This window comes from Globicephala melas, chromosome 13, assembly GCF_963455315.2.
Source record: "Globicephala melas chromosome 13, mGloMel1.2, whole genome shotgun sequence".
Classification (NCBI taxonomy): domain Eukaryota; kingdom Metazoa; phylum Chordata; class Mammalia; order Artiodactyla; family Delphinidae; genus Globicephala; species Globicephala melas.
The window spans coordinates 63,934,286-63,945,458 of NC_083326.1; the positions used below are offsets into that span (position 1 = coordinate 63,934,286).

Sequence of the window (11,173 nt, forward strand, 5' to 3'; positions counted from 1 at the left end):
GAAGGCGAAGCCCCCGCCGGCGCCGGCCAATGAGCGCGGCGCTATGCTAAGGAGCCGGGGGCTGGGCCGCCGCCTGTCAGCGAGTTAAAGATGGAGCCGGCGGCGGGAGGGCGCCACGAGGTGCGGGGTGGTCCTGGGGGGCAGCGCGGGCTGACGGCCGCCGGGACCTGTCCCCGCAACCTCCCGAGTCCTGCCCCGGCCCGGGACGGAAAGGGCGTCCCGCCGCGTGAGTAGCTGGGTCCGAGGTGGGGGCGCGGGCAGGGCGGCCCTACCCGGCGGGCGGTGTGGAGGGGCGCAGCCCAGACCCCGGGCGCCCCCTCCGGGCAGGGGACCTCAGAGGGGCGGGAAGCCCCCATTCCTCTTCTCCGCTCTGGGCCGCCGGGCAGGGAATCTGTTGGGACAGAATGCGGAGCCCAACTTGGGGGCCAAGAGCCAGAGGCCAAGGATGGGGGCCGGCAGGGGCGCGTCGGCCCGGAGTGGGACCACCCTTCTTCTCCCGGAGCCTCAGGCCGTGGGAGGGCGCAGGGTCGTCGGGCTATATCCACTCCCGCCCCAGGCGCGAGTGGGTTTCGGACCGCGTTGAAGCGCGGTCCCCTCTCCTTTGTGTGTGCGCCCTTTCCCGGGCGCGCTCCCGCTCAGGGTGTGGAGCTGCCCCCCTCAGTCTGGGGTCGCAACCCCACGGCAATCTGGAGGGTGCTGGGGAGGGTCCGGCCCCTCTGGGGTCCTGAGGACTCCGAGGATCGCAGCCCCGCTGAAATCCCCTCCCCGCCCTGCTGTCTAGGAATGGGGCCCTAGCCCCACCCACCTACGGTTGGGCTTCCCGCTCTGCGTGTATTGGGGGTGATGGGGCTCCCCCCTGCTGGCCGCAGGTGCTCTGACGAGGTTGCACTACTGTGCTTTGAGGAGCAGTGCAATGATATTGTCAAAGCATCGGGGACCAGCCTTGGGGACCCCTTCCCCCATACTGCTACTTTCCCTCCCCAGGCCTGGCCCCTGGACCTGCAGGCCCTCCCCTCCCCCTTGCCCAGCTCCTATCCCTTCTCCATGGAAACTTGAGATCCTGGCCAGGCCTGGGCCTCTGGGGTCAGAGGGCACCCTTTCCCCAGGCAGAGGCCCCGCCCCAGGCCCCAGTGGGCCTGCATTCCAGGTCTCAGATCCCCACCTACCACTGGGAGAGGCACTGGCAGGCCTGCCTGACACTCTTTCCCTGTTGCACTACTGTGGGCCACTGGGAAGCAGTGCAATGATGAAAGGGCATCGGTCAGGCCCAGCCCACCACCCACAGTGCCTGGGAGGTGGGGGGGAGTCTTGCTGCCTCACTCCACTAACCAGCAGTAAGGCGCAGGTGCGGAGCTGGTCTGGACTCTCCATCGGAGGATCAGGTGAGGGCAGAGCTGGGGGGTCCTCCGCCAACCTGTCCATCTGGGTCATGGCTGGACAGGGGGAAGGGGCAGAGGCCTCCGACTCAGAAAAGCTATGGTTTGAAGAGGATCTTTACAACCAGCTCCCAGGTAAGCCTGTGGGCTTGAGGTTTGGTCAGGGCCCTGTGGAGAAAGAGGCCCATTGCTTTGCACGGAGGGTTTGCCCGGGCCTGGCTCAGAGCCAGCTCAACAACCTTGACTCTGTGGAGGTGCCCTGGGCCCAGCCTTCCTGGAAGGCCTGGGGAGGGCCAAGCTCTGGAGAGAATGTTCTCCTGGGTTCTCAGCAGGAGCAGTACTAGCTGGGCGGACAGTGGACTCGGGATACAAAGCCTGCAGCTCACGTCCTCCAACCATGCCCACTTGTTCTCTTACAGGGACATGTGCTGCCCTGAGCCTGCAGGAGAGACTGTGAGGTGCCTGGCATGCCCACCCTCACAGCTGGAATCGGGGGGAGTGGAGCCCAACTGCCAAGAAGCCTGGCCCCAGGCGTGCTTGCAGGGTCACCTTCAGCATCAGGACCAGACACAAAAGATTTTGATGTGCCCAGTGACAGCCACTCAAGCCTGTCTCCTTGAGAGGAGGCCCAGGTCTCCAGATGGGCATTTGGGAGTACCCCTCACCAATGGTTGAGCACAGAGGGACCCTGGCTTCACCCCCACCCTGGGTGTAGAAGCCCTGGCATCCGGGAAGGATGAGGGGAAATGACACATGCTCCTCTGTCTCCTAGGCCTGACCCCTTGGGGTTCCTCCATCCCAAGGTCACCTGACTTAGGCCCATGGCTGGAGGTGGCCACCTCTTGCTCTCGTGCAGATTATGTACCCATTGGCCAAAGACCCCCATGCAGCTGTCTCCTGCCCTTGCTGGGAGAGGCTTGTGAACTCAGGGCACTGCTCAAATGTCCCCTCCTATGGGAAGACTTCCCTGGACTCCAAGACATCCAATGTTCCTCCACCAGAGCATGTTAGATCACATTTTTCTCCCTGTGGCTGAAGCCCTCTTTAAACGGGGAGCCCCTGAAGGCAGGGAGCATGTAGTTTGGCAGTACCTGGCACAATACACTTTAAAAATCCAAATAAACAGAAAAAGTGTAAAGTATTATAAGCATAACATGATGGGGGTGTTAATCAGGGGTCTGCCCGACCTCTCAGAGGATGCTTGTCCTGTTTTTAAAAAGGCACCTACTATGTATTTTAAAGTCAAATCTGATTTTGTAAGTCATATGGGCCCTGCCTCACATCCGGGGCCACCTGCCCGGGGCAGGTGGCAGAATGGTGGCAGAGATTTGGATGCAGGTGTATCTGAGTCTGCCTGCACCTGTAGGCGAGATGCACAGGCCATACCTTCTCCCTCCTTGGTTGTGTCCATCTTTTTTTTTTTTTTTTTTGGTTGTGTCCATCTTGATCTGTGACATCAAAGCAAGAGGAAGTGAATGCCACCTCTTGTGTTGGGGAGAGCTGGGGCTGGCCGTTTGGTGGTAGGAAGTGAAAAAATCTCAGGTGCACTCCATGGATCACAGGGCTGATGGAGAGGGGGCTGGGTTAGGAGGGGACCTGAACTAAGCAGTCCAGGGCACACCCCCTCATCAGCAGCAGGGGTGGATGGTGGGGTCGGCCACTGACCAAGTAGGAGAGGGAAAAGAGAAGCAGATTTTTGGGTGGAAGGGAAGAAGCTGCATGCCAATTCGGATGTGCTGAGCGTGAGATGCCCAGGAAACGTCCCCTGGGGACACTTAGATGTGGGTCTGTAACTCAAGGGACTTGGGGTTAAAGTCAGTTCTGGGTTGGGACTAAGAAGTGGGTAAGATGTCCAAGAAGGTATGGTAAAGACAGGACCCTCATGAGGAGAGGAGACAGGATAGAAGCGGGAGAGGAAGTCAGAAGAGCGTGAAAAGTCCGGGGCTAGAGGAGTTGGGGGCAGAAAGAACTCTTGGGGCCTTGTCTACAGACGGTGAGGAGGGGAGCAGCCAAGATGGGAGGTACTGGAGTCCGGCCGGGGGCCGAGCGCCTCAAAGAAGTGAGAATTGGCTTGGCCACGGGCGGGACCCCGGGGTATGGGCCTCCGCCAGGGGTAGCTGCGTCCCGCCGTCCGTCCCGTCGAAGCGTGAAGGCGCATGCGCAGAGCGGCGGGCATTGTCACGTGCGGCTGTCTCGCGCGGATTGGCCCCTGGTCTCCCGAGACTGGCCCGAGCTGTCCGTGCGGCGGCGCGCGCGGAGGGATCCTGCGTAGGCGCGGCGCGGCGGAAAGGGGACCACGGTGCGTCCCCGGGCCTGGCCCTCTGGGGCCGACCCCTCCTTTCCCTGACCTGGGCGGGAGGATGGGCGCGCCCGGACCTCGGTGGCCCCGCCTGGATAGTGACCCGAGCTCTGGCCCTCGGGGGGGGGTCTCCCTCCTCCCCTCCTGGGGCTGGTGGAGTGGGCGCGTCCGGGGCCCCGCCCCGACGGCCGCTCCGCCCCCAGGCAGCCGGGCAGCCGAAGCCCTCGAGAATGGAGGTTCTGGACGAGTTCGACAGCGAGTTCCCGCAGAGTGTGACCTTCTGCCAGCTCATCCCCGAGGAGGACTTCGAGAGGCAAGCGGCGACCTACACTGAGAGCGCGCTGCGCCTCCTCTTCCTTAGCCTCGACCGCAACCCGGCGCTGGATGAGAGGGTGGTGCGCAAGGGCAAGCAGGCGGAGTGCGAGCGGCGTGGGCTCCTGTCCTTCCTCTGGGTGCGGGCCCGGGAGGGCGGGGCTCCGGGGTTCCGAGGTGGGGGCGGGGCGCCGGTGTCCGCCCTGCTTGAGCTGCTGGTAGGGGACTTTAAGGAGGCAGCCCCGGCTAGGCGGCTCACCCGTCCAGCTTCCTCCTCCCTTCCTCTCCCGCTGTCGTCGCAGGCCAAGGTCTCGTGTGCCGTCCAGGGGGAGCTGAACTGTTGCAACAGCATGGGCGCCCTGGAGATGCACCAGCGCCTGGAGCAGCTCAAGAGGCGCATCCACCGCGTGCACTTATACTCCCAGGGTGAGGCTCCATCCGCGCTGGGCTCGAGCGGCCTGGTTGACCTGACTCACATCTCCCCGGTGGTCCACAGAAGGCTATCTACGCTTGGTCTGTCAATCAGGACTCGGCAAGGCCCGCATACTGTTTGGGTGGGAGGCAAATTCGTGTACACCCCGAGCCCTGGGAGAGTGAAATGAGAGGTGACCTCATTAGTGGCCACACAGGGTGGCAGGTGGGGATTCTGGCCTCGTCTTTTGAAGTTCCTTTTGACGCGCGATGCCCTCACTTTTCCCCGATGCTATGGACTAAAGAACTGTGTTGTCCTTTGGGGGACCCACTCGATGGGTTTGTATCTGTTGTCTGGGTCCACTGGTGTGTTTGCTCTTCCCCCTCTGCCTGTTATTTCTTGGATAGTCGTTCTAAAGCCTTGATGAGGTTTGGATTTGGTCCTTGGGAGTGTCCGTGTTCAGGGATGGATGGTGGTGTTGGGCTTCTTTGTCTCGCCTCACATCGGGGGGCCCAACTCATCTGGGGGGGGGGTCCCACAGCACCGTTTCATCCAACAGCTGGACCCACAGCATGTGTAGCTCTTACCGCGGTCTCCCAAGATGCTGGTGTGGTGTTATTTATCCCTGTTTTACAGAAGAGGAAATGGAGGCCCGGGGAGGTTGTCCGGCCTGTGTAGGCCACACAGGTGTGGTGGAGCTGGACTGAGACTCAGGGCTGGTGCTCAGCCTCCAGCCAGTGCTCCCTGGCAGTGCTTATCTCACTCTAGATGAGCCGTCTGAGAGGCTGCAGGAGGGGCTTGTTACCTCCTACTTTGCTGGTGGGACCCAGCTTTGAACAGTAGAAAGACCCAGACTCATCAGAACAGGAGAGAGGACGTGCAGGCCTTAGGTTCCTCCCCAAGCCCACCTCTGCAAGACTTCCTCCCCATGCACCCTTTGCGCACCCCCAGGATGACCCGGGGCTGCGTGTATTCGGTGGGCTCACTGTCTGGGGACTGGACAACCCACTGGGGTGCTGGCAGGCTCCAGGGCTTTGTGCCATGCCTGGGAGAGTGGGTGGCAGGCCAACCTGCTCGGGCCAAGCCCAGCCCTCCTTGGCGGTGACACTCCATCACTTCCTGTGAAATTCTGTCCTGGAAGGCAGACAGCCTGGCGTGGCCCCTGCATGGGCCTTGTATAGTTCGAGCTTCCCACTTCATTCGTAAGATAGAGACAAAAGTACCGTTTCCCTGTGGGGCGGTTTTGGGGCCAGTGAGGTGGCGTGTGTTCGTGCCTGTCAGTAGTGGTGCCCTTTGTGGGCCTGCCTCCCTCCTTGTTGGAGGGCCTGTGTTTGGCGCCCCCCCAACCTGTTCGGGCCTTGGGATAGGTGATCACCGACACCTTCTGTCCCAGATGCCAAGAAGAGAAGCAAGCGAAAACCGAAGAAACCAGAACCCATCCTCTTGTGGGACCGGTCGACCTCCCCGTGCCTGCCACCAACCCTGCTGCCACTGCCTGCCACCACCATGGCCTCCATGGTGGCCCCATCAACCTCTGTCTACACTCTGCCCAGGGTCTTTGGCCCCTTCCCTCCGCTGACCAGCACATCGGTCAGTGGCCCTGGGAGGGGCAGCCTCTAACCCCCTGCTCAGAAGCACCCCAGCGATGCCCGGGCCCACAGCAGTGGTTCCCAGAACTTCCTCTGCAGGCAGCAGTAGATAGATGAAAGGGGGCTGCTCTGCTCGCAGAGTTGGGCTGGGGGAGGCACAGGGCTCCGCCTGCCTGGCCTCAGTGCACTCAGTGCAATCCCGGGGCTTCCAGGGGACGCCTGAAGCCTGCCTCTCCCCGTGGGTGTCATTCTCCAGGCCACCCTCTAAGTGCCTCTGCAGTGCTCTTCCGACTCGCCTACCCTTCCTAACTCCCGCTTATCCGTCACCTGTCCCCCAGGCGGGGCTGGGATCTCCTCTGTTGGCTCCCAGCCCGCACGCCGGGCCCCATCCCCCTAACACCAAGCTCCAGGTGGCACCGAGGATGAGCCTGATGTGTTTGCTGATTGACTGGAAGGCACATCGTTCTCATAGTTCTTGGAGAAGGTGTTTCTCTTCACGATGAGGATCCCACCCTTGTCCTAAAGTTTCTTTTGTTTGCTGAAGATGGAGTAATTGGAAGTTTCGAGGTCTGAAGCAAAATTGAACTGGACTGGCCTGTCATCGAACCCGAAGAGGTGGGAGGATTTATCCTGGGCCCGAGGCAAATGAGACGGGAGGGTTTGGGGGAGCCTGCTGTGTGCCAGCTGGGCTGTGATTCCCTCCCCTCTCGTAGTGGATCCATCCCACAATCCTGAGTGGTCCTTCCCCTCTTGGTCCTGGGGAGGAGTTGGGGCTCAGAGATCTGCCTGTGTACAGAGCCCCCGTACCCCCCGAGGCTGGGGAGGCACCCCCTGCCCTGGAGAAGCCCAGAGCTGAGTGTGTCCCCTGCCCCGCCCTGTCTTGCAGCCGCGTAGTCGATCTGACCCCCTTGGTCCTCAATCCTGGAGGCTTTCACTTCTCGTACTTGGCCAGGAACAATGCGCACAAGCTCCACTGCCCTGGCTTCCCCTGGTAAGTGTGCCCCCGAACCGTCTGGCCTCTGAGCAGCGTGCATGAGGGCTGGAAGGATATTCAGTGTGATGGTCGCTCCCACTTCCAGGATGGACCCTAATGTCGTCAGGCGTGCTGGAAAGTTGCTTCCCCTTCCTAGTGTTTGTGCTGGTGGGAAACCAGAAACAAACAGCCCAGAGGCCAACAGAAGGGAACGATTCAATCAGCTGTGGGCAGCCCCGTGCTTTATCTACATGTGTGTTTTGCAAAGCAGGGATTTACTGAATATGGGGGTTTTTTAGTTTGTTTTTTTTATTGCGGTCCGCGGGCCTCTCACTGTTGTGGCCTCTCCCGTTGCGGAGCACAGTCTCCGGATGCACAGGCTCAGCAGCCATGGCTCACGGGCCCAGCCGCTCCGCGGCATGTGGGATCTTCCCGGACCGGGGCACGAACCCGCGTCCCCTGTATCAGCAGGTGGACTCTCAACCACTGCGCCACCAGGGAAGCCCCTGAATATGGGTTTTTTATTACCGTTTTTGTCAAGTATTTCCCACATCATTGAGTGTTTGGATTGGCTGCTTCATTGCATCAGATGACTTTTTTAAAAAACAGCTTTATTGAGGTATTATTCACATGGTATAATTCACCCATTTAACATATACAATTCCTGGGATTTCCTTGGCAGTCCAGTGGTTAGGACTCCGTGCTTCCACTGCAGGGGGCTGAGGTTCCATCCCTGGTTGGGGAACTAAGATCCCGCAAGCTGCACGGTGTGGCCAAAAATGATTAAATAAATAAATAAATAAACACACAATTCTATGGTCTTTGGTATATTCACAGTTATGAATGCATCACCACAATTAATCTTAGCACACTTTCCTCACCCCAGAAACCCATAGCCCTCACTCTTCCACTCGCCCCTCTTCAGCACTTTCTGTCTATAGATTTGCTTGTTCTGGACGTTTGCTATAAATGGTATTGTAAGATATGTGGTCTTTGTATCTGGCTCCTTTCAGTTGGTTAATGTTTTTGCAGTTCATCCATGTTGTAGCAGTACTCATTCTTTTTAAAATTTTCAAATAGATTTCATTTTTTAGAGTAGTTTAGGGTTTACAGTAAAACTGAGCTGAAAGTACAGAGAGTTCCATATCCCTCTGCCCTCCCCACACAGCCTCCCCCGCGATCAACATCTGCCAGAGAGTGGGATCTTTAATACAAACTATGACCTACATTGACGTGTCATTATGTAAAGTCCGTGGTTCACATTAGGGTCACTCCTGGTGACGTACATCTTATGGTTTTGGACAAATGTATAATGACATGTGTCCACTATTACAGTGTTGTATGGAATAGTTTCCCTGCCCTGAAAGCCCTCTGCCTATTTGGCCCTCCCTCTCCCTCAGCCCTAGACAGCCACTAACCTACTTTCTGTCGCTATAGGTTTGTCAGTTCTGGACATTTTATATAAATGAAACCATACCATAAATTGGTCAGCTTCCTTGGCCGTGTGACAGACGTCCAGCATGTGCGGTACCCTCACTCAGCGTGTGTGTGTGCATGCGTGTGTGTCTATGCGTGTGGTGGGTGGGCATAAATATGTTATCTCCCACTTCCAGAGAAAACGGGTGAAGGTCAACATGCCCTTCTTGCACCTGCTGCGCGGCTTGTGGGGTCTTAGTTCCCTGACCAGGGATTGAGCCTGGGCCCTTGGCAGTGAGATGTGGGGTCCTAACCACTGGACCGCCAGGGAATTCCCTGGCATCACTATCTTTATGTGCTAAGCTGTCCCTGAATCTCAAGATGAATTTCCAGAAGTGAAATTACAAGGGAAAGGGTAGGAACAGTTTTCAAAAGCACTACCATTTTTCAGATTCTGAAACAGGATCTAGTTACTGTAGACAGTTTGAAAACTACCCAAAAAAGACACCAATCACTCTCACTCCCAAGGTCAGAAATAACCATTGTTGGCACATATCCCTGTTTCACTGTAGGTGTTCCCCATGGACACGAGTGTACGTGCACAGGTAGTAGTTTGTCACGTAATCAGGAGCATCCTGTGAGCAGTTTTGCAGCCAGTTCTGGAACATGTTGCTTCCCTGTCATTAAAAATACCTAGAAATTCACCAGTAATCATAGATGCAGAATACCCACCCCATTGTGTGGACGGAGCATCATTTATTCAACTACCCTTGCTTGTTGAAATATTTCATTAATGGGGACAATGTTTAGCCTCCTGTTATGTATTGCTTTCTGAGTGAGCTGTGCTGTCTTGGCACTATCCCCCAAAATGGGTTATTTTAAATTGTTTTCTAAAAGTTTACAAAAGCATAACATACTCTATGGAAAAAAGGTCACAATATAGAAATGAATACATGAAATATGAGTCCCAATACATTGGTTAATTTTTTAAATCAAATCAGGATCATACTGCACGTACTTCTCAGCTACTTGTTCTTTCCATTACTGTACCATTGGGGTGTCTTTACTTGCTGGGATGTACAGACCAACTTTGTTCCTTAAACAGCTGTGGAATAGTCCACTGCATGCCTGTACCATGGTTTTTTTAGCTGTTCCCTGATGGACGTTTGGATTGTCTCCAGGTTTACACAATCACAAACATTGCTGCAATGAACAGCGTTGAGCAAACATCCATGGGAGGGATTTCCAGCAGCAGTAATGTATCGAGAGCCATCCCACAGCCTGGGTTTTGTCGTGTGTTCCTCTGATGGCCCTGTGTGCCGTGTCCCCCTCATGGACCCATGTCTTGCGTGTTTCCTGAACAGGCCCTCAGCCTGTAGTGGTTCTGCCAGCACCGAGGAGATGCTATCCCCATCTGTGAAGGCCTCCATCTTCACCCCGCCTGTCCTGCTCAAGTTCCAGCCTGTGCCCAGACCCAAAGATGAATCAGAGAATGACCCTGGCAGCGCAGAGTCCACGCCCCACCAGAGGGACCCATAACCTCTTCTGTACAGACCACGGCAGGAGAATGAATAAAGTTCCCCTGGTGGTTCCTTCCTCGTGCCACGCTACCCAGGGGCCGTGCAGTCCCACGGGCTCTCTGCAACCCCAAGAGGTGGTCAGGGTAGCGCAAGCCTGAGGCTCTTTGGCCTGAGACTGCACACAGTAGGTGGTCAGGTCAGTGAAGTCCCCTCACTTGCACCTAACCTGGGAACTCAGTCCTGTGCACTTTGAAAGAGTGTTGAGTGCGGGGAGTGTGTTGCCCCTCCCTGCAGTAACTCTGTGGCCCCGTTGTGCCTCACTTGACCCCACTGAGTTGCAAGACTACCAGTTTTTGCTACACCTGGCTCCTAAACACAAGGCTTATCTGGGTGCAAGTTTAGAAACAGTGGTCTGTTCCCTCCTGGGAGGAAAATGAGCTGGCGTGTCAGTTTCCAATTTGGCACCTCCCTAAAGAGTTTCAAAGACACGTGACTCTGATTACCTCCCACGCTGACTTTAGAATCAAACCTGCATGTGAGACATGAGTCCTCACAAAGTGCCCAATGATGCTGGCCATTAGCAGATGTCGGTTGAGCCCTGTGGATGCCCTGCACCTTGCTTGCTACTGGAGATAATAGACCAAGCAGTTGGGGTCCTGGCCCTTAAGGAGCTTATGTCCCATCCATGTGTGTGTGGTAAGCCAGTACATAGATAAATTAGTACAGGATTACAAATTGTGATAAGCCCTTGTGGGAGCTGAGATCGAGGTGTATGGGGTGACTGGGTGGACAGTGGTACCTTGAGGAGAGTGGACACTAGGGGTAGATGGGGGTGGAGAATTATGCTTTTACCAGACGTGTTAAATTTGAGTTCAGTCGGTGCCCAGGTAGAGGTCAGAAGGCAGAAGTGCTGGCCATTTCGTGTTCGGAGACAAGGGATACAGGTGTTTAAAGCCATGAGCCTGGGCAAGGTCACCCAGTGCTTGAGTGTAGAGGGAGGTCCAGGGCTCGGCCGGGGCATACAAACGTGGTGGTCCAGCCGAAGGAAGGGTCAGTCAGAAGAGACCGAAGGGATCATCAGGGCTTTAGACCTTCAGGCTTCATGGCCACCGGCCCCTGGGCTGCCCAGGAGAGAGGCCTGCCGGCGGTGGGGACCAAATGGGCGGTAAGTGGGCAGGCAGGGAATGTGTACGTCGCTTTGGAGGTTTCGGCCTGGCGGGGAGCGGTGATGGGGCCGAGGCTGGGGGTTCTTGGGGCTCCAGGCCTAAGACCTGAG

The 11,173-nt window shown here is 57.0% G+C and overlaps 1 long non-coding RNA gene across 1 annotated transcript; it reads left to right on the plus strand.

The window, feature by feature from the left end:
• The first annotated feature begins 6,465 nt into the window (after positions 1-6,465).
• On the plus strand, positions 6,466-10,016 carry LOC115841911 (uncharacterized). Its single transcript, XR_009566368.1, has 3 exons — positions 6,466-6,603; positions 6,875-6,979; positions 9,742-10,016. It is a non-coding gene; the product is annotated as an uncharacterized lncRNA (long non-coding RNA).
• Positions 10,017-11,173: the final 1,157 nt, after the last annotated feature.